Here is a 21933-nt window from a genome sequence, read left to right as displayed (position 1 = left end):
AGAAAAATTGTTCATGATACTTTATTATCAAAGTTGAAGGCCAAATTCAGGGTGTTGGGAGCGCCGTGTGCTAGCTTGCTCAAAAGTCATTATTTCTGCTCTGGTGAGAACATCATATCATTTAGACTGTCGAAAAAGCTGTCAACAGCTTCCTGTGAAAGTTCCACTAACTCGGAAAGGGATGTCACCATGCATTCATGAGCATGATTGCCTTCATTGATGTTTTGATTAGCACTACTGACAGAAGGTCGTACCTGATCGATGCTGCTTTCATCTTGAACTTCACTACCCCTCAATCGTAGTGGTGAAGTCTCCACGAATGCCGTCATCAGGATTGGTAGCCGCTGGGGACAGCACAATGCATGAGCCGTTACCGGACCCAACAAGGTTTCTGCGTCCATTGGCATGTCCGATTGTAGTGTCAGACAGGTGTCCAACACGCATTCTTCTCCGCACAGCATGCACCTTAATACAGGTAAAACACATCGTTGCCACATTGGTCGAAATGAAAGAAACCAAGTCATGTTTAGGTCTCTAAGCCGGGATAGTCCCAGTATTTTAGATATCCGGTCCCGGTATCCAATGGCTAGGATTGTTTCTTCCCTTGTCGCAGGTGTTTTGTCTGTGACACGGTTTGCCATAACGAAATAACAGGATCAAAAATAGGATTCCTGCCACTAGTCCCAAAAGGAGAGGAAGTCCGCCAAAGATGGAATGGACGAAGTCTGGAAAAATACCCAGAATGGCTTTGAATGGTGTTAAAGCCCCCGAAAACACAGTCTTAAATACATTTGAGACTCCACTGGTATCAGAAATATTTAAGATTTCGTTCAGGATTTCTGCGAAATGTATGGGGGAATTAGTTGATAACAATGAATGAATCTCTGCCGTTGTCCTTGCAACTTGGAGATCATATGTCTCTTTTGATGACGTGAGCCTGGTCGGCGTCTGAAGGAGCACTGTCTTCATTCTGCTTAAAGTATCAATTCGAATAGAAGTAATTTTCAAACTGGGCCATAACCTTGCCTCTCTGTCTGGCGTGGTGCTGGGGAACAATATCCGTTCACAGCACATGACCTTCGCAGTCGTAGTTATGAGATAAGGTATTCCGGGCAGCAAACTACAACATCTGCGGTCTACTATTAAAATGTAACTCCCGTTCGATAGTCTCCTAAAGAATGGTTCTATATGTGTTGCAGGTGTGCCTAGCTGGTGACATGAAAGGTTATTTGAAGTCCCTTCACAGGCTCCATGCAAATTAATACCATTACACAGAAGTGTACCGCTTAGTGACATCGCACAATTATTGCCACTAAGAAAAACTTTCTGGCCTTTATTACTGACACATGCATGTGAATAGGGCAAGTTCCATATTGACTTAATGTACCCTTTTCCCAATTTTTCGTACATGCCAGCCTGTATATATTTTTGGCAGTATTGAAACCTGAAAGTAGATATTGGAATATTAATTATCCCATGTATTATCCATTCAATGACAGGTCGTTCTGACATTGTCAATGGTAATCTCTCGAGTTTCTCAATGCTCAGGATTGTATAATCAGCACCCTTCTGTGCCATACTGATTTGTTTATCAGTAAGGTTAAAGATATTGAATAGTGACGTTATGTTGATTAAACGCCAAGGCACATAGCCTGAACGCAGATTTTGTAACGTCCAGCCAAGCTGTATAATAGAACGCAATTGGGACTGACCGTGTTGTAACAACAGTAAGTCTTGCGATATTATGTCGATTGCTGAAGACACAATGCTGTCCAATGAAAAAATTCTGGAGGACAGAGTCATTAACCCATTGTCCACTACAGAAAGTGATTTTTCCAAATTAATACGGTCAATTTCCCGTATTCTTTCTGCTGTCTCAATTTGAGTTATTTTCCAGGCTTCGTTATAAGCTGCATATATAGAGGCTGCTATGAAGCGTTTTTGACGCTGTTTGCGCGGTCCCATAATGAAATCACGCAAGTCAGCACCATCAGTAAGTAAAGTTAGGTGTTGCTTAATTTCTGCCAGTGTGGATGTTTGTAGCCATTGAAGGCAGAGCTTGCCCACACTGTACGTGGTAATTATCCCTGGGTGTTGTCTTTGGGAATATCTAGGGTCTGGCCTGGTCAATGTGAACCCCTGTATTTTGTCCAGGAATCTGTCTTGACAGTTATTAGTATCTGTGGGCCAGATCAACCATTGTTTCCAATCAGGATGTGTTCTGTTTTGGCTTAATACATGTTTTACGTCTATCTCCTCATCTATAGAGCTATTACTGTTCATTGTTGGCTTTGGAATAGACGGTTTGTTTAAATCTTTGATTTTGGCTAGCCCAAGACAGGTAGTTTGTTGAATAGTGTCATTCAAAAATATAATTTGTTCCGGGATCATGCAGGCTCTAAACAATGATTCCATACCTTGTACTTGCCATTCTTTTGCACCCCAAACACTTTTTACTTCAACATTTTTGTCCCAGTAATCAAAACCAAAAGTATTCATTTGCTCAAAAAATGAGTTAGAATATATCAATTTAGTGTTTGTAAGCATGGTCTTCGTACCTGTCTTGTTTGACAATTTGAAATAAAATGTTTCAGCACTACTTGTGTTGAACCCTGAAAAATATGAATATTTGTCATAAAAAGTTCTTGAGCTACCTTTTGGAGGGGTTGCACAGTGTTCCCATTGATTATAATTTAAAACATTTCTAGGTTGTGCAGATTTATGCAGATAATGGTTACCAAAGTGATTATAGCAGAACATTTTATCATAATTAGACGAACCCTGCAAATAATCATGTTTTGTAAATTTAGCAGACATCACTAGGTCAGACATCATATCATTAATACTTTCAAAGTCCCAATCATCAGCAAATGAGCTTGGTTTTACAAAGTCACTCAATGAGATCTTAATTTGATGTGGATACTTCAGGATTTCAACCGGACCATAGATTTCATAATCAGTATTGTCCCATGCTACCCCACCGGGTATAGGATTGGCTGTGAAGTTGACTGAAGAAAGTTCTCTTTTCTCGACGTGTGAATATGTGTGTGGTTTGAGGACCAAGTTGATTTTCTGGCTTGCTGTGTCCATCTTAGCATATTTTCCCTCAATGAAATGTCCCAAACATAGTACCATGATGAGCCAAGGTATGAGGATAAATGCACCAAAACCCACCCAAAATTCAATCCATGGAGAAATCAGATATGTTTCTTTCAGCTGTTGAAAAAGTTCCTTTGTTTTGTCTTTAACAGTTTTTGTTGATGTCTGTTTCTTAGAATCACTCAGATCTTCAGATGAATCATCGAAGTTGATGAAGTAGCCGGATGCTGTTCTGTCTATTGTTCCAATTGCTTCTGGATTCTTTTTCGTTCTAGGAGTTTCCTTTGTTTCATCAGCATAATCATATGTTACTTCATTGTAGGTTGGTGTGTCTCGACTAAATGTTTTTATTTGGGTTTTTAGAGGTTTAAGTTCAATTGCTTTGTTGCATAGTCTTTCTTGATGTTCTGTAGGCATTTCGAATGTGATTAGCCTCTTAGTTTGAACCTCTGTATTTGTAGCAAACCTTGGTGTTCTACTACTTATTGGGAGTCCACTTGGCCTACTGTTTGTTATCGGCCACATGATTGTGGTTTTACCAGGTCGATGGATACAACTCTGTTCTCCTTTTTACCAGCAAGAGGCAGTAGTACTACTGATCTTGTCCCATTGATAGACAAGACAGGAACCGCTTTTCTGTAAGAAGGCCCAAATTCCTTCTTTACCGCGATCTTTTCTCTGACTAGATCCCCGACTTTTGGAATCCAGACAGGTCTTGCTGGGACAGGTGGTTTTTCTTCAGTGGTTGTTGGCTGTTGTTTCAACTTTATGTTGCTCAGGTCTTTCCTTGTTTCGTTTAAGTCCTGCAAAATAGCCACACGATCTTTGATGTCAAAGCTTTTTTCTTTAACCACTGAAGTCTGACTGTCAAGATCTAAGATCATCATTCTAGTCCCAAACAATAATTCGTACGGACTGAATCCCCTCAGAGAATTTCTTGGCAGGTTGTTTAGACTACGTTGGACACTTATTAGATGTTTGACCCACCCAGCTCCCGAACCTAATACCTTTTCCGTTATAGATTGCTCTATGTCTTTGGTTTTTTCTTTACACCATCCCGTATCCCTCAGGAAGGAAGTGAGAAGAGTCCCGCTATGCTATGCTCATTTGGCCATGCTTCCTCATAAGCTTGAGGGCTAAATAGAAGATATTAGTCCAAACGTAGCATGCTCCTAGCGTATATGCCATTATAGACTCGCAAATCTTTTTATAACAGTCCAGACGTCAGCCGAGCGCTGGGGTCTACATTATAAGTGAAAAAATAGTCTTTACATGTTAATTTTGACGCAATATCTACACTGGGTATATATTTTTTGTTGATTCGATTCATTCTGGAGTGAAACGACATGGTAATATACCGTTTCTCTCGCTCCTGCGATCTCTGTTACAGTCTGGGCAGTTTTTTACAAAAATATGATGATGCAAGCTCATGCCTGGCCACCAGTACACTGATTGTAAGTCTTCCAGAGAATCTTTTAGCTTGAGGTGTCTGAGACCCTCACGCATATGTGCGTCTGCTATTAACAAGCCTCTCCTGTCCGTGTTTGGAATTACTCTATCCCCCACTCCAGGGATTCGAGCAAAAGGGACGGAGTTTGCATCGATTATGTATGTATAATTGAGTGGATAGTTGATCGGTAGCGCTGAGCAGTCGCCTTTTGATGATGTTTTCACCGCCAGCACTGTTTCACCGTCAATGTATTTTACTACATGCTTTTTTCTAACTACGGAAGCCGATTCAGTTGCTACCGTTGTGGCTTTCTCAGCCAATGAATTCCCTGCAACGTGAACGCCATCACGCTGATGACTCAGTGAGTGTATCACGTGAGTCTTTGGTAGTTCTTTCTGCAAAAGAACTATTTATTTCCAAAGCACTTTTTGCTTTATTGTTGCACCTGTGTCATCTTTGTAACCGTTTTGAATCCATTTCTGCAAATCGTTATTATATGATTTGACGCAGTAACCTGAGTCGCACACTATAAGTGTCGGGAATTTGCGATCGGCATTATCTAGCGCCATTTTCAATGCTATTATTTCAGTCTGTTGTTCTGAATTAGTTTCTACTGAGTGTGTTTTTATTAGCAGAGGTCTCAGTTTCCCTCCGCGCCACACTTCTTTTGTAATCTCACATGTGGGGTTGTACGCCTCTTCTCCCCACCCTGGTGGTTGAGCATAGCCGTTTGTATAGATTACACAGGCGTACTGTCGTAAGGGCAGAATGTTGATTGGCAGAGGGTATGTTCTTTCATATTCTAGATATTTTAATTCCTTTAATTCTGGATCAAAGTAGTATTTTACTTTGTCCGTTGTAATAGAATTCACCCATTGTATCCATTCTGGATTCAACGCTGTTGTTGGTAAATTACATGGGGTTGTTAATGCCTCAAAGGCTGATTCTGCTGTTCTGACTGTGATACGTCTACCGTCAGATTTGTCTTTTTCTCTTGCTATAGCCGTTTGAACTGCATGAACAATGTTCTCTTTAATACTGAACTTCTTTTCAGCTTCTGTGTACAAGTGTGATTTGAATGCAATTGGTACCTTTTCTCCCTCATTAGAGGTCAGGTATGTGAATCCGCATCTTCCTGGGATGACTCGAATCACAAGGTTGCGTGTGTTATCACGTGTTTGTAATTTTGTTTTAATTAACATGTCTGTTTGTAAGGATCTCAAAATTTCTGTGTGTTTTTGAGTCCAATTGATTCTTTTAAAATCTGGTTTTATTAGGTCATAAAGGGGTTTGACCCTTTCTGCGTAATTTGCAATGTATGTTCTTCAGAAATTTAGGAAGCCTAGAATTGATTGTAGGTTTTTTAGTGTTCTAGGTGCTTGGAGTACAGCACATTTCTCTAGGAAATTGTCAGCCAGGCTTTTGCCTTCACTTGATAATTCATATCCTAAAAACAGGACTGTTAGATGGGCAATTCTGGATTTTTTAAAGTTGAATTTGTAACCCTCTGCTGCGAACCCAAGTATTATGGTGTTCACTCTCTTCAAGTGAGTATCCAAGTCATCATCTGTTAGGTAAATGTCGTCGACATAAGATAATGCCTCGTCATCATAGGTTTGTAGTAACTCTGTTACTCTCGCTGAGAATAATCCTGGGCTGTTCTTGAACCCCTGGGGCAAACGACAGAAATTTTTTTGCGCGCCATTTATTGAGAACGCGGTCAAATATCTGCTCTCTGGTGCTATATTCTGACAAAAGAATCCATTAGAGATGTCTAATGTTGTTTTGTATTTTTTGCGCACTATGTTATTCATTAGTGCAGCACTATGCGAGTTTTGCAACATGAGTTAAGGTGTCTGTAGTCCAAAACAAGACGATATGAATTGTCTGGTTTGGAGACAGGAAACAAAGGATTGTTCATTTGTGAGGTGCAAGTTTCAATCACCCCCTGGTATTCAAGTTGATCTTGGATCTCTTTTACCTGTTGTTTAGCTTCTTGCTTAATTGGATACTGCCTCTGTGCAGTAGGTTGTGATTTTAACTGGATTTTGTGAGGAGGGGAGTCCTCATCCCATCCTACATGATTTTTATATAAAGCAGGAGCTTGAGCTACTGCCCACTTTCTAGCAAGTGTATATTTTTTATGAATTGGAATATGATTTGAGAAGGCAGGCATAATTATTTCTTCGCCATGAGGGCACCCCCTGACAAACTCTGGTGGCCAGTCTCTTTCAGCTAGAAGGATGTCATAGCCCTCGGAGAGATTATCCCAAAATAAACCCCTTCTTTTTCTAGTCTTATCCCCCTCTATACCTAATGTTATTTCATATATTTTGTGAGGTTTGCTAACTCTGGTGTCTGCAGTTTCCACTTGAATATATTCATTTGTGTCCACTGTCTCCAGATGATTCATAAGGACTTTGCGAGCTATGCTCACTTCTGCTGCGCTGTCTAGCATTGTCTGAGCCCATTCTCCGTTTTTTAGCTGTGTCCTCAGAATTCTCGGCATCTTTGATTACTTTAATACTGGCTACCTTCTTTTTTGGAAATTGTAACTTTTTATTTGGATGAGCAGGTTCCTTGTCTTTGGACTTGACGTGCTCTTCCCTGTGTTCTGATCGTCCTCTTCTTTCGGATTTCTGCGAGGAAGTCTGAAAAGATTGAGAGGGACGTGTATCATTATCTTGATATCTATCAGGTTTCTTTATATTATCCCTATTTCTAAGGTTGTATTTTTTCACAGAGGGCTCCCGTTGGGGAGACTTGCGTCCTTGGTCAGGAGATCTTTCTCTCCGCCGAGGAGACCTTCCTCTGGACTGGAATCTTTTTTCTTTAGGATTGGATTGTTTGTTTCCATCCCAGCTCTTTTTTTGAGTGTTCAAATTATTTTTAATAAATACTTTTTCTGGACTTTCAATTAGTTGGGGTTTTACCGGTATTCCACCCAAACTATCTCTACCTAGTTCCTCATAGGATTTTTCTATAATTCTGGCAATTTCAGCTGGTTGGTCTGCTATATTTGTCTCTTTTAACCTCTGGCGGATCGCCACCTTCGCTGCTTCTCCCTTTATGTTGGCTAGTAATATTGCCGAGACCTGCTTGAAGTCTTTCAGTAATTTCATACCAAGAGTTAAAGCGGGTTCTGGACCGTATTCATCTTGAATTTGTTTTAGCACATCTGGTATTACTGACATGGATGGTACACCATGTGTTTTTGTGTAAATGGAAGCAAAGACTGTACCCCAAGTGTCACAGTCCTCCAAGTGTGGTGCGATTCCCATTGGAAGACAGATAGTCAGAATCCTGTGTTTCTCAAGAGGAGTGGTGTCTGGAAATACCGCCTCGATTTGAGTGATTTTTTGTGCTAACCAGAATGGAATTTGTTCCCGTTTAGCTGGTACTTTACCTAGGCAGGACTGTATGTTCTGTGGTGTAATTTTATTTGTGTTCCCCTGATGAGGGGTCAGCTGTGGAATTTTAATTGCTGGTTGGACTGTTGAAGTCCGCATTACATATTGGACTAATTGTCTATGTATTTTGATTAGTTGTTTTAGCTGTATTAAAAGTTCTGGTGCAGGCATTTCTTCAATGTTTGGATGTGGTGTGTATCCGGCTAGGACCGGCCACGTCGCTCCTGGTCTACCTAGTGGACCGAGCCTGGTGATGTGATTATTATGTTTTAGGGCGCCATTAAACAAGAGCAGGTGCTCTTGGAATTTGAGTGGTACTTCCACCTCCTCGAAAGGAGTGTACTCATTAGGAGGTTCCTCTGTTTTGTAATAGTGGAAGTCCTTTGTTACAGCGTTTGCTGCTGGAAAGTTTATCCATGAATAGAATACCTCTGTCTGCCGATATTCGTGTGCCTCAATTACGAATATGACTGTGCCACCTCTCGGTGTCAGTCCATTTTCTATAAGTTTTAAAGTTATAGATTTTCTTATGTTGACCGGGATGAGTATTATATCCGGGTCATTTTCCAGCAGAGTATTATCAGCTGCTATGAGTTCAGCTGTTATTCTAGCTGTCTCTCTTTCTTCTTCACTGTCTACCATTTTACCGACAGGAAGGTTATTTTGTTTGTTTGCAGATCAGGTTTCTTATGGAAACAAAGATTAGATGCAAAATATTTTGGAACAGTGTATCCTTCAACGTTGACTAAACCAAGAACCATACATAGGAGTCTCCTCCTGCGAGGTTTGGCGGATATGACCTTTCACCCACTCCAGACGTCTTTGGAGTATTATGGGAAAAAAAGGGGTTCTGTGTGAAAAAGCACGACTGAGTTACTCTAATGTCTTGCGTTAGTTTTATCGCATATCCAAACGTTTGGGCGCCATGTAGTGTAGTTCCTATTATCCCAATAGGCTCTGCGCATTGGAATAATACCTTCAATAGTATAGACCTAGGGCAGAGGTTAACTAGGTCTTCTACTGACGATATTAGACTTAAAGTTTTGTGTTTGCCAGCTAGCTCAGAGTTTACTAGAAACTTTCTCGAATAGGCAAGGAGGATTTTAACCTCCCTGGATAGACAAGAAGGGATTTAGTTTCTGACAACCATAGAACATGACAACTTTGCTCTCCCCTAATCAAGAGTGTATCTCTAGAGTCGTGTGAAAACAAAAGACAACTTATTTTACTCAGTCAGTTCAGTGCATTCTTAGTTTCACCAGATTGTAGAGAAAAGGAAGAGACGGGCGTGTTCAATAAAAGATGTTATTTATTGATCAGTCTCTTTTCTCATACAAGAGAAATGGATCGATATTATTGCGATACTTATGGTTAAGTAAAGTGCATACAATAAAAGCAGAATTATGAAATAATACTGTAAAAGCATTGATATGGTTTCTAAGCCATATGATATTTAAAATGGATAAAATAGATACATACATATATACATTTGACTAATCGTACTCAACTGGTGCTTCTAACCACGCCTACCCCGGTGTACCTGACCTAAGCCTAATACGTGGGCGGGAGTAGATAAGTAGCAGTTTAAGTTAAGTTTGTTTTGCCAAGTGACTGACTCAAGAATTCTCTGCAAGGGGTTATTCAGTTCTGTACCTGAGATCTAGAATGGTTGAGGGCTGGTATCTCTCGTCTTTGGTCTTGATATTCCAGCTGCCTGCAAGGGCTGCTTGGAAGCGCCGGAGCTGGATTTCTCGGCAGGAGAAAGGCAGCGTCTCTTTCTCAGCACGTCAGGAAGGCGGGGCAGCGCCAGTGGGCTTCGCTCTGTGCTGGGCTCTTCGGCAAGTCTCGCTGCTCCGATCTCGTCACCACCGCGTGTGTTTGCTTAAGGCAATGTCGGTAATATTTATACCTGTAAGGTGCCGAGATTGACGTAAGGATGGACATATATACGTCAATAAGGATGTCATACGAACTGGTCGTTAGCACATTCTTTTACTGAAGTTCTCGGTGAAATCAAAACAATGGCTGTCGGGATTTTCCCAGGTTGTCATAGGTTTGATTTGTTTTGAAAACTCCGTATGCCTTATCAGGGGCTGGAGGAATAGTGCTTGCCTAATTAGATGGCATGCGTTATGACCTAATCAGATAACACGTTTCTGTGCCGTGGTGTGGCTTAATCAGATAACGGTTTTTGCACCGTGGGATGGCTGCTAGTTAATTATTAACCAAACCAGGGTCTGGAATAGGGGGATCGATACAGAACCTATAGGAATACATCACACTTCAACCCTGGTAGGTTATCAACTGCCTGTTTTGCAGATAATGTTAGATAGTTTCTATAAGAAACTGAATTATTATTTGCGGTAGATGTGGAACAATCACAACCGTTGTCAGAATGAACTTTCAAAGCCATTCAATTAACCTAGAATCAACCCCCTGGTACCTAAGCACCGAACAGGCAGGCTTAACTTAAGGTAATATGTAAAATATGTATGCAGAAACCAAAAAAATAAAAGTCAAAATGCAAAACAAAATAAAACAAAAAAAGAAATAGAAAAATAAAGTAAAGTGTATTGAACAAAATGACACTAAAATGACAAAATCCAATAAGGGGAATGAGATATGAACTGTAACGCTATAAGAATCACAAGGTGCCAATGGGTGAGGGGCCCGGGCATGGATTAGTCTCTCTGGAGCTGACTGCCAAGTCAGAGGAAACCGGAGGCCATGGCCTGCAAGCACATAATGCAGGAATTAGCCGCAGTGGTACTAGAAGACATCTAGTGCTCCAGGCTCAGATAGGGCTGCTGGCCTACAGGGGGATTCACAGCAGGTTCGGGCGCAAAGTGCTTAGAGTATTGAGAACAAGCAGCAGATGCCCAGCAGGGCAATAGCAGACGGTCGAAGACAGCATGGCCCGGACAAGACTGAAAGGGAGTGACACCTAGGGCCCTCACCATCAAGTAACAGCGTAGTCGAGCTCAGCGGGAGGACAATCCGGTGACTGCCACCCACTGGGGCTGGGACCCCCACGATAAGGCATGCCGGTCTGGTTATGTGGTAAGAGATATAGCAACCATGTCCTCAGCGAGAAGCAAGAAGAATCAGAATCTAAAAAATATGCTAACCAAGCTCCCGATGACCGGCAGCGGAGAAGGGATGCTCTCTCCAACGACACAAATCAGCCAAGATGTGGACACCTCTGAAGCCCCAGTTACCCACGCCTTTTTAGAGTCTCTATTCGGTGCATTACAAGGCGACTTGCAGACCCTGAAAAGGGAAATAGCGGGGGAGATGAAGGAGATAACCGTTGGAGGCAACACGTTCCCAAGCGGCATCAACGTCCCGCCTTCTGATAAGGCGGGACGTTGATGCCGTTGGGGACCGTATGGCCTCCATCGAGAATCAGGAGCAAGCCCAGGAACAGGAGGTGGAGCATCTCCAGCAAGCGATAGTCCGGCTTAAGGCTCAACAGATCAATCTCCAGGCACACAGAAAAGACCTGGAGAATCGGTCTCGGCAAAACAACATCCGTGTTAAGGGAGTTCCACCTAAAGAAGACGGGCCAGACATCACACAATACCTGCAGGGTCTCTTCAGGAGCATACTGGGCGCTCCCACTGTATATTTTGGCTTACATTTCAGACTTTCAACTAAAAGAGTGTATGCTACGTGCTGCCAGGGACAAGCAACCACTAAGATATAAGGCCCACTCCATAGCTTTGTACCAGGACCAGGCTCTTATACCCCTTCAAAAGTGTAGAGAGTTCCGAGTGGCAACTCTGCGTCTTCGAAATCAAGGAATACCGTATTCTTTGGGTCACCCTTTCCGGCTGATTTTCATATGGCAGGGCATACTCCTCCAGCTCAGATCCGTGGAGTAGTGTGGCTCACTGGTTAGAGGCGGCAGACCCGAGAGCAGAAGTCAGCCAGGGACCAGGGTTCGATTCCCAACGCGGCAGGGTCGTGGACCTGGGTCAGCGGACTCGATAATTCTCGCTTCGATGCTTACTCTAATCAGGGGTTCCACTCGGCAACTCTGGGCATTAGCTTGCCTAATTTCCACAACGGCCCCATCAATTCCGGGGATGCCTGGCTCCACCTTGGGGACTCCCAGCAGGGACCATCCCACAGGGAAAGCCAGGACAGGTTCCCCAGAGTTATACAGCACCAGGAGACCTATGGACGGGTAGCAGTGCGCTTTATAACCTTAAATACATTTACATTTACATTTTCATGCAGGACACTTGCCAGGTGCTGGGCATTGAGAATCCAATCTAGGAGGAGACAGAGGGCCCACAGACCAAAACTCCTCGAGAAAGATGGCATAAGGTCTACAGGAGGCGTAACACAGAGCGAGCAACGAGACCGGACCCCAAGACCATGGCACGAGAAATTCTGGCAGTGCTGAAGACATTGTCAAAGGAGACATTCCCCCATGATGACACCGTGAACGACTGAGGGACAGATAAGTGAAATTTGCAAGGCTTGGTGAGCGGCGAAGAAGTCTGCGGGGAGCGTAGAGACATGGGGAGTGTAGAGACACGGGGAACAGGCCACACACGTTCCCAACTATTCTGACTTCCAAGGACGTGCACGTACGAAAGGCGGGCCCTGGACAATCTGAGGTTAATGGGTTTCTAAGTTGGAGTTAGGGAGGGGAGGGTGGAGAACTGGTATGCAGGTTAAAGACGTTGAAGAGAGGATCAAAGGGCAATGAAGGCCGGGCAGACGTTGGGGGCTCAGGGGGAAAAGGGATCACAGGGACCCAAATACAGGCTAAAGCTGGTGCACTCACTATGACACACTATTTCCCAGCCCACACTGAAAATTCTCACTCTCAATGTGAGAGGTCTCAACAATCCCAAAAAAAGGAGGTCCATCCTTTCCTACCTGGATAACATGGAGGCAGATGTGTGCCTCCTCCAGGAGACACAGCTCCTCTCCAAAGATTGGCATAGAATGAGGTCACAACTCTTTCCCCAGCAGTTCTTTTCATCTACCCTGGATAAAAAGGCGGGTGGCTATTTTAGTAGCCAAACGTTTTAAGGGGACAGTGGGGGGAAAGTTGGCCGAAATCAAAGAGGTTGATGGGAGCAGGGCCATCGATAGTGTAGGTGTTGGTATGAGTATTTTAGATGCCAAAATTGGGTCGCAAACCGCCAGAGTTACTGCTCCCGCAATCACCCTTCACCCGATATTTACGATCAATCCAGGGGCTGCCTCAATTGTCTATAGATAGAACCGGGTCCTCTCCCTCACCCCCCTGTACCAATAACCATTTCAAATACCAACCCCACCAGGGATTGTGCTAATAGGTTAAACAGGCACAGGGGCTCGAATCAGAACAGGTTGTCTAGTACCTCGTGCATTAATGTTCCTGCCACCCCAAGTATGAATGGCTAATCAGGATGTCCTGAGTCTGCCGCCCACTGCTTGCCCTTTTGTGTTGGTACTGGCAGGGGTACCTACTTTAAAGAGCGATCAGCATGAGTCATGGGACCAGCTATGCAATAAATGTGCTGACTGGCTATCAAGGCATAGAAGCTTCCATGTATCGGAAATAAAGGATATTATTATGGCACGCAGGGTTGGGTGAGTCAGTGCATCTACAAAAAATATCGAAGGGGACAGTATTCTAATTAACTTTCGCAGACCTTCTTTGGTGAGACACCTACTAAGGGGTTGCAAATTCATAACACATAATAGCACTAACATATGCGCACTACCACTTGGTTATTTCTACAAACCAAGTCATGCTCCTTTCACCAACAATTCCTCTTGAATTACTACCTCTAATAGGTTCCAGACCTTGTCTGGATTTGATATCCAAGACTGACTATCAACTTTTGGGGAAAATACTGATCCTGCTATTAGGTTACCTCATGCCCTGCCAGAAACTGAGGGTACTATTCCCACAACCCACTTATCCCTCCTATGCAAACGAAGGCCTCAGCAAGTTCAGACCTCCGTATCTTAAGCTGGAATGTTGCAAGGTTGTACTCTGAACTTCACCAGCCAGATTGGGTACATCTTATTAAAGACCAAGATATCCTTTTATTTCAAGAAACATGGGCCACACAAGAATTGCATATTGAGGGGTTTGAATGCCATAATATCCTAGCAACAACCCCCAAGCGGGGGGGAGGGCTTTATCAATCTGGGTCAATATTAAGTCAGGGGGATGCATAAAAACTGTACATACAGATAACAATAATTTTCTAGGCATATTATTTAATAGGGGAATTTCCTTTTGGATAATTTATTTTTATAACAATGATTTTCATTCTGTTCCAATTATGCATTTTATAAATGTGATTAATTTTATTGCATCTATTGGAAAATCCAAAGACTCTTTCAAGTCAGAAGGAATCTGTCTGGGGGCGATTTTAATGCTAAGCTATCTTACTCATGGTCAAGCGAATATTCACACAGCAGCAGACAAACATGCAATAGGGGTAGAGAGCTAATGGACCATTTGAACACTCTTAACTTAATTGATGTTATAGAAATTGATGCAACTACAAAAGATAATGCACCCCCTGAACCGACATTCAGAGGAAGGGGCTGTTCATCTACAATTGATAATGTTTTTTATCTCCCCCGCTTTTGAAGCAGCTAACTTAAAGCCGAAATTATGGCCACAATCTTTGGGGACCATAACCCAATACAAATAACGTTACGGATGTCTCCAGTTCCAACGCCTCAGACAGAATGTGGTGCTGGAGATCTATCACCATCCACAGATAATCGCAGACTGGTATGTCGAGGCATTAATAACGCAGACCGATTCAGTTCTATGGTTAGTGGAAACATGAATCTTATTAACATCTGTTTAGAGGCCCTGTTGCACACCCAGTGGCTATCAGCGCCTTTACCGAACTCAGTGGAGCCATTAAATCCTTGCTGTCTAAACCCATTTGTACAGTACTGCCGAACCTAAATGGTTCAATCAGGAGTGCTCAATTGCCAACAGGAAGCTCCGCAAGGCCCTATCTCAAAGCCCTAGGTGTAATGATTTGGTCAAGTCCTTAAGGTTGACATATAAGCAGGCTATTACTAATAGGAAGGAACTGTTATTAGATGAGTACTGGGATGCGCTCATTAATGCTGCCAGCTTAAATAATGGGAGTATATTTTGGACTACCATTAAAGAGCTAAGATCAATGGGACAACCGTTCACTCCCATCAGATGCAACATAATGAGCACTACCTGGCAAAGTTACTTTTCCACTATTTACCAAGAGCCTGCTTTTTAATCCGACCCTTTTATTAACAGGGTGCAACCTGGAGTCTCATTATCAATAAACGAGGTTGAGGAGGCTATACGTCAGAGTGTGAGCAATAAAACTCCAGGCTCTGACGGGATGGCCATCAATCTTATGTAACATGCATTTACAATGCAACGGTCTCGCCTTATCAAAAGTTAGAGCTAATGGTATTGTAAATGACACATTTTTTATTTATGTGTTGGTTTTGAAAACAGATAAATAAATTGCATTGTCATTTACAATGCCAATAGCTTAATCTCTTGCAAATGCGCGAACTATTGCATTTCCAAAGAGTGAGCAACACACACACACACACACACACACACACAGAGCGAGCAACACACACACACACACAGAGCGAGCAACACAGACACACAGAGCGAGCGCACATCGTAGGCAGCTACTGCCTTGGACTTTTTCTCAGTTTTAACAGGGACAGATAAGAAGAAGACAGTCTAAGTTAAGCAAAAAAAAATGAAATTACAAACAGAACAGATGAAATAAATTGAACAGATTTCGTAAAGATGAACGGACTAAGCAGCCAAGTTCACAAAACAGGCTTGAGATAATTAGTTTAACGTTACTTCAACAGTATTCCCTTTACCAACTGTCGTATTGGAAGTGCAAGCAAGGCTCTATGTATCTTTTTCCAGGTCATCTGCTGAGTTACTAAACCAGGCTAAATATACAAATTTTAGTCATAGGGTATTTCACCTAAACGCATGTTTGCAGTATCATACATGATCACCAAACTGCTGCTAAGATGTTCACACCTGTTACTGCACGAGCCCCTCTGAGGAGGTAGCCCTTTGGTTTCTCTAGGTCCAGGACTGGCTGCATTGGTATCGAACTGAGCCCAGGCAGGGGTCAGCCACACAAGAGCCATCCTCCTTGACCATGTGCTCCATCACCAGAGCGAAATGAACTAAGCCCCGTCCTTTTCAGATTGGGGGGCGTGTTTTTTTGATTGACTGAAGACGTCACAGAAAGAAAGAACTGAAAAAACATGCCCCCCCCAATCCAAAAAAGACGGGGCTTATATTGACAGACAAACCTCTTCTCCAATGGCAGGCTGCCGTTTAGGAAGCCAGCCAATGAAGAAGAGGGGCGGGTTTAAGCCCCACTACTAGAAAACATAAAATCTCGCCAGCGAGACTGCGCAAGCGCAGCCTACGCTAGCCGAGACCTAATAATGGCATCAATGTTGTGCATTGGCATGCTGAAAGCACCATCTATGCATGTTCCATACTCCATACTCCTGAGGCGTGATCCGGGAGATTTGCTAGCGCTGCATTAATAATTTCGCTGCTCATACATATTTGTGCTTCTAACTGTGTGGGGACTTAATTGCTTTTATCTTCTACCTCTTTGCGCCGTATTTTAAAGCTGATTGCACTGTTGCTGTCCTCGGGGATCCACTGGTCGGGGCAAGGGAGGGAGTGTGTTCGCCATATTGGGGGAGGACCGACGAGGTCGCAGACTAGTGTTTGCTGGCTCGCCTGCCTGGCCACCTCCGGGGCCTAAGGCAAGTCCATCTGCACCCGTCCGCGCCGGGCCGTCGCCAGGACCCCTGCCCTTTTCACTGCTGCTCGCATTGTGTATGCGCGTGATGAGCTATTGGCGTGGGAAGTTAAGTGTCTCTCTCCTGTCTGGGTTCCAAGCGAGGATGCTTTTCACTGCAAGTACTGTGCCTGCCATTTTCCATCTAAGAATTCCTATTCCCGCCTGGGAGATGGTATTGATCTAAAGTTTTTGAGTCTGAACTGTAGATCTCTTGCCAAACATCACAGTGAGGTTTTCGATCTCCTAACAGAGGAGGCTCCGGATGTTCTATTCCTGACCGAGACATGGCTTACGCCTGACTCAGTGGCTGAATCCTGGTTGGCCCTTCCTTCGGGATATAGGTTATATAGTATGTGCAGAGAGGCCGGCAGAGGGGGGGGGGGGCATTGCAATAATTGCAAAGGAAGTCTACAATTATTCCCTGAGCAAAGAGAACAATGCTGGCTGTGAAAGCGCTCTGTTTAAAATCACACTGAATTATAATTTCACTATGACCGGCCTCCTCATTTACCACTTGCCAGGTCAATCTTTTCCCTTTAGAGAAGATCTGCTCAACAAAGTCGCGCAATATGCATGCAGGACGGCAAATTTCACTATTCTCGGGGACCTCAACCTCCATCTTGATAATTGCGGGACGGCTGAGATCGCCAGCTTTTTGGCGGATCTGGAGGTCTATCCGATGATTCAACAGGTTCAAACAGGTACTTATGTGGCTGGTCACCTGCTGGACCCTATCTTTTCCAAATTAAGCCCTTTTACGATTCTACCGCCCATTCTGCAGGCATGGACTGACCATTATTTGGTCCCTTTTAACATGCGACTTCAGGTAAAAGGCGACTTGATCGGCCCAGCTCCGGTTCTAAAGCGCCCTTGGAACAAGCTCGACCCTGGCTGTGTCTCGACATGGCTGTCGAGCCATAGGCCCCAGTTGCCGCCGGATATTGAAACAGCAAATTCCTGCTTTAATGAGTGGGTAACCTCAGGCCTGGATAGTTGTATTCCGGCGAGACTGGGAGGGAAATTTCGTGGGCCATCGAACCCTTGGTTTAGTGACTCATTAGCCACGGCCACAAAGGGCTGCAAGCAGTTGGAAAGTGCCTGGAGGCGCTCCTATGACCAGGCGGCAAAAAGGAAATATCGTGCCGCAATTAATCGGTATCATAAGCTTATTCAGCAAGCTCGAGCCAAGTTTGTGGCCGATAAAATTCTGGCCAGTACTAACCCTGCTAAAACGATCTTCGCTGTGCTGAAGAGCATGAAGAGCGGAGGCACCGCAGGGACTTCTTCGATCTCCTCCGATCAGCAGTGTACTGAGTTGGCCGTGTACTTTGTGAATAAAGTCGATAAGATTTATCAGGGTTTACCCACCCCTATTTCGCCCCAGCTGGTGGGGGACCCGGGGACTTTGGGTTTCATGGGGGTTAGCACCCTGTCATCTTTTCCTCCGCTGTCTCAGCAGGAGTTTGAGACTCTCTGCTCAAAGATCAAATCAGGTTCACCAGCGGATCCACTGACGCCTGCTCACTTTCGTCAGTTCCATTTTCTTCTTTTTCCGCTGAACCTTAACCTGGTTAATCTCTCTTTGACCTCAGCGTCTGTTCCAAGGCCCTGGAAACATGCCAAGGTTATTCCTCTGCTCAAAAAACCCTTGTTGGACCATGCAGAGTCAGCTAACTATCGCCCGATCTCCCAACTGCCATTCTTGGCAAAGGTGGCAGAATCGAATGTGAATTCCATTTTATACAAGTTTGCGGAGCAGAATGCCATCTTTGACCCATCCCAACATGGCTTCCGTGCCTGCCATAGCACTGAGTCTGCATTATTGGTAGTCACGGAGGCCATTCGGGTGAACCTGGATGTTGGAGACTCAGCGGCCTTGGTCCTTTTGGACCCAAGTGCCGCTTTCGACACCGTCTCCATGCGATACTCTTAAACCGCCTGCAGGAAATTGTCATCAGGGCATGGCTCTGGAGTGGCTACGGTCTTTTCTGGAGGGATGGTCCTTCCAAGTTCACGTCCCTCCTTTCCATTCTCAAGAGCTCGCCTTGCGCCAGGGTGTACTGCAGGGTTCAGTGTTAAGCCCTCTATTGTTTAACATATACGTCCAGCCACTGGCTGTGTTGGCGAAGGGAAGGGGTTTGTCACTGGTATCATACGCTGATGATACACAGCTAGTGATCGCTTTTTCCAAGAAAAGCTGTACCAACTTCCCGCGCATCCGAAAATCCACCATGGGTGGCAGATCCTTCTCCTTCCTGGCTGCCAAGACCTGGAACTCACTCCCCACTCACCTCCGCCTTACCCAGAACCACATCTCCTTCAGAAAAGAACTTAAAACCTGGTTATTCGACAAATAATGAACCCCTTCCCCTAGCGCCTTGAGACCCTCTGGGTGAGTAGTGCGCTATACAAATGCCTGAACTTGAACTTGAAATTGATCAAGTTTAAAGAGGACCTCTCTGTGATTGTGGACTGGATGGCGATGAACTGCTTACAGCTTAATGCCAGCAAGTCCGAGATCTTGCTGTTTGGGAAAGATCAGGGGCTGTGGTCTGAGATTTATTGGCCGGACCGCCTGAAAACTGCCCCCTCGCCCAAGGAGACAGTGAAAAACCTAGGCATTTGGTTTGACAATGGCCTAACATTTGACACCCAATCCAAAGCAGTGGCTGTGGCTTATTTTGGGCTTCTGAGGAGCCTGAAACCATTGTTGTGCTTTTTCCCTCCTAAAGTTCGCCAAATCATCCTTCAGTCGACAATTTGTCTAGACTGGATTACGGGAACTGCCTATACCTGGGCGCGAACAAGGCTAGCGTCAAGCGTCTTCAAAGGGCACAGAATGCAGCTGCCCGCATGCTGATGGCCCTTCCGCACACTTGCTCGGTTTCCAATGTACTTCAGAAACTTCACTAGTTACCGGTAGAAAAGCGCATTCAATTCAAGGCGCTTTGTTTGGCGCATAAAATCTTGTTACCTCAGGCACCGGCAGGACTGACGGGGCTGCTAGAGTTCTATGCGCCACGACGTCCTTTAAGATCTGCCGCCTTAGCTCTGGTGTGCACCCAGCGTGTCTGGAAAGCCAGGGACGGGTGGCCGTTCCTTTCGCAGCCTGGCCGCGTAACTCTGGAACTCACTCCCTGTGTTCATCAGAGTGATCCAGTATCATCTTGCATTCCGGAAGGCCATAAAGACCTGGCTCTTTCCAGCTTAAAGCTTTTCGTATCTGGTTCTTGTCCGGGAGTCTGTGGTCTGCGCTGGGACGGCCCGTCGCTGGGGCAGCCATGCGCAGTATAAATCTGATAAATAAATAAAATAAATAAATAAATAAATGTTTGTAATTCTGAGGAGAAATGATATTATTCTATTCTGACTCATGTTGCAGGCGAACCCTAGTACGAGTCTACACTAACTGTTTATTGCTCATTTTAAACTAATAAAGAGATTCAATTGAAGGACTCTGAGACTCTGAAAATGCATCTCTGCCACGGACCAGACCTCTCTGGTTGTTTATTTGGAAGCAGGAGTAAATCTTGCAACAATACCTGAACTCCCGATAGTCATCTCCAAAAGTCTGAGTATAAAACAAGCTTGCAAAAACTATTTTCTTTACAGGTGCTTGTTGTTGTCCTAGATATTCATGTATGCATGCGTATCTGCGGTGGTTGTCCTTAAGTGGCATTTTGTTAACTATTCAAAAGTGTACTCAAAGCGAGCTCTGGCTAATGCTTGCGCATCCACGGAGCCATCGTTGAATGAACAGGTTTTGTTTAAGTAAAGCACATTCGAATATTCTCCCTGTAGATGTGTGTGCATCAGTGGTAGGAGCGATCTTTGATGAGATTTGTTAAAGCAAGTGCCATTTGAAGATGCAAGTAGTGCACGCGTGCACTTGCAGCACGTTAGAATGTCAGCGTGCGTGTGTGCACAGTCAGCTCTTTTTGGAAGCACATACTTGTGATTGTGGCGCAACCTTGCTTGCTCCCGCAAGGCGGATGCCGCCACAAGCACGAGTATGTGCTTCCAAAAAGAGCAAAGCAACGGCTAAAGGTCCTCCTATGCACACTGCGTATGCGAGACCTAAAAATGGCATCCAGTATGGTACCCTTTACAAGGGTGCTTGTGTTTATCAGTTGTTTCAGTTGCATGGCCTCCATGTCATGAATTAATCTAACTGCTGTGGTATTATCAGGTTCATTCAGATGGAAGTTAAAGTCCCCCAATAATGTAATGGAGCTCTTGCTGGCCACCATGTCTGCTATTAAGCTGGGAAATTCCTCTAGGAATGGAGTGGGGGGTCCTGGGGGTCTATGTAGCAGTGTGCCTGAAAACGAGTTATTAGCCGATGTTTTAGGCTGAATTGTAGTTTCACTGCTGGTGGTGGCAACAGATGATATCATGCATTCATAGTCATTTTTGTAAATGATTGCTACCCCGCCTCCGGTTTTTCCCATCCTATCTTGCCTTTGGATAAGGAAATCTGGGGTTAGTCCTTGGATTATGTCAGGGTCGGAAAATTCTTTCAACCACGTTTCAGTAACGAAGAGAATGTCAAGTTCTTCATTCTCTATTAGCATTATGATTTCTGTGGTGTGTGCTGGCAAGGATCTACTGTTAATAAGACCCATATCTCATTCCTAGTGGGCCTATCTAGTTGTAGTGGCCCTTCAATCTTGCCTGAGTTAAACTTAGTCCGGCAGAGAGGGCATGAAATCTTCTTCCCTATCAAGCTTGTTGGCGCTAGAGTCATCTCACAATGGGCTCTACCCGAGTATCTCAATGAGAGTAATAATGCTCTATCATATGTGATGAGCTTACCGTTTTCTGGGACGAATCCGGCATGGTTCCTTGCCCTTGACCGTGTCCGGACGCAAGCGGGCTAGCCTTAGGCGCACCAGCAGCGTGCTGCTGCACGTCCGTGCTGCAGGCACCATAAGTAGGCTTTTGCTTAACTACTAGAGCGCTGACCTGTCCCTCGCGCCCAATGAGGGCGAGTCCTCTCAGCTGTGCTCACTGGTCTTGCCCGGCCCAGCTCCCGTTCTACTGTTCGACGTAGGTCAGGCTTCCCCACAGTGACTAAGCATTCAATTCAATTTCAGTTTAAAAAAAACATTTGTTTCAAAAAGCTTTACATTTAAAAAGC

The 21933-nt window shown here is 44.3% G+C and overlaps 1 non-coding gene across 1 annotated transcript; it reads right to left on the bottom strand.

Moving 5' to 3' along the window:
- Positions 1–15950: 15950 nt before the first annotated feature.
- Positions 15951–16129, bottom strand: LOC144781010 (small Cajal body-specific RNA 16). Its single transcript, XR_013600862.1, has one exon.
- Between the last annotated feature and the right edge of the window lie 5804 nt (positions 16130–21933).

This window comes from Lissotriton helveticus, chromosome 1_1, assembly GCF_964261635.1.
Source record: "Lissotriton helveticus chromosome 1_1, aLisHel1.1, whole genome shotgun sequence".
Lineage (NCBI taxonomy): Eukaryota > Metazoa > Chordata > Amphibia > Caudata > Salamandridae > Lissotriton > Lissotriton helveticus.
This window is presented reverse-complemented; position numbering and strand designations above follow the sequence as displayed.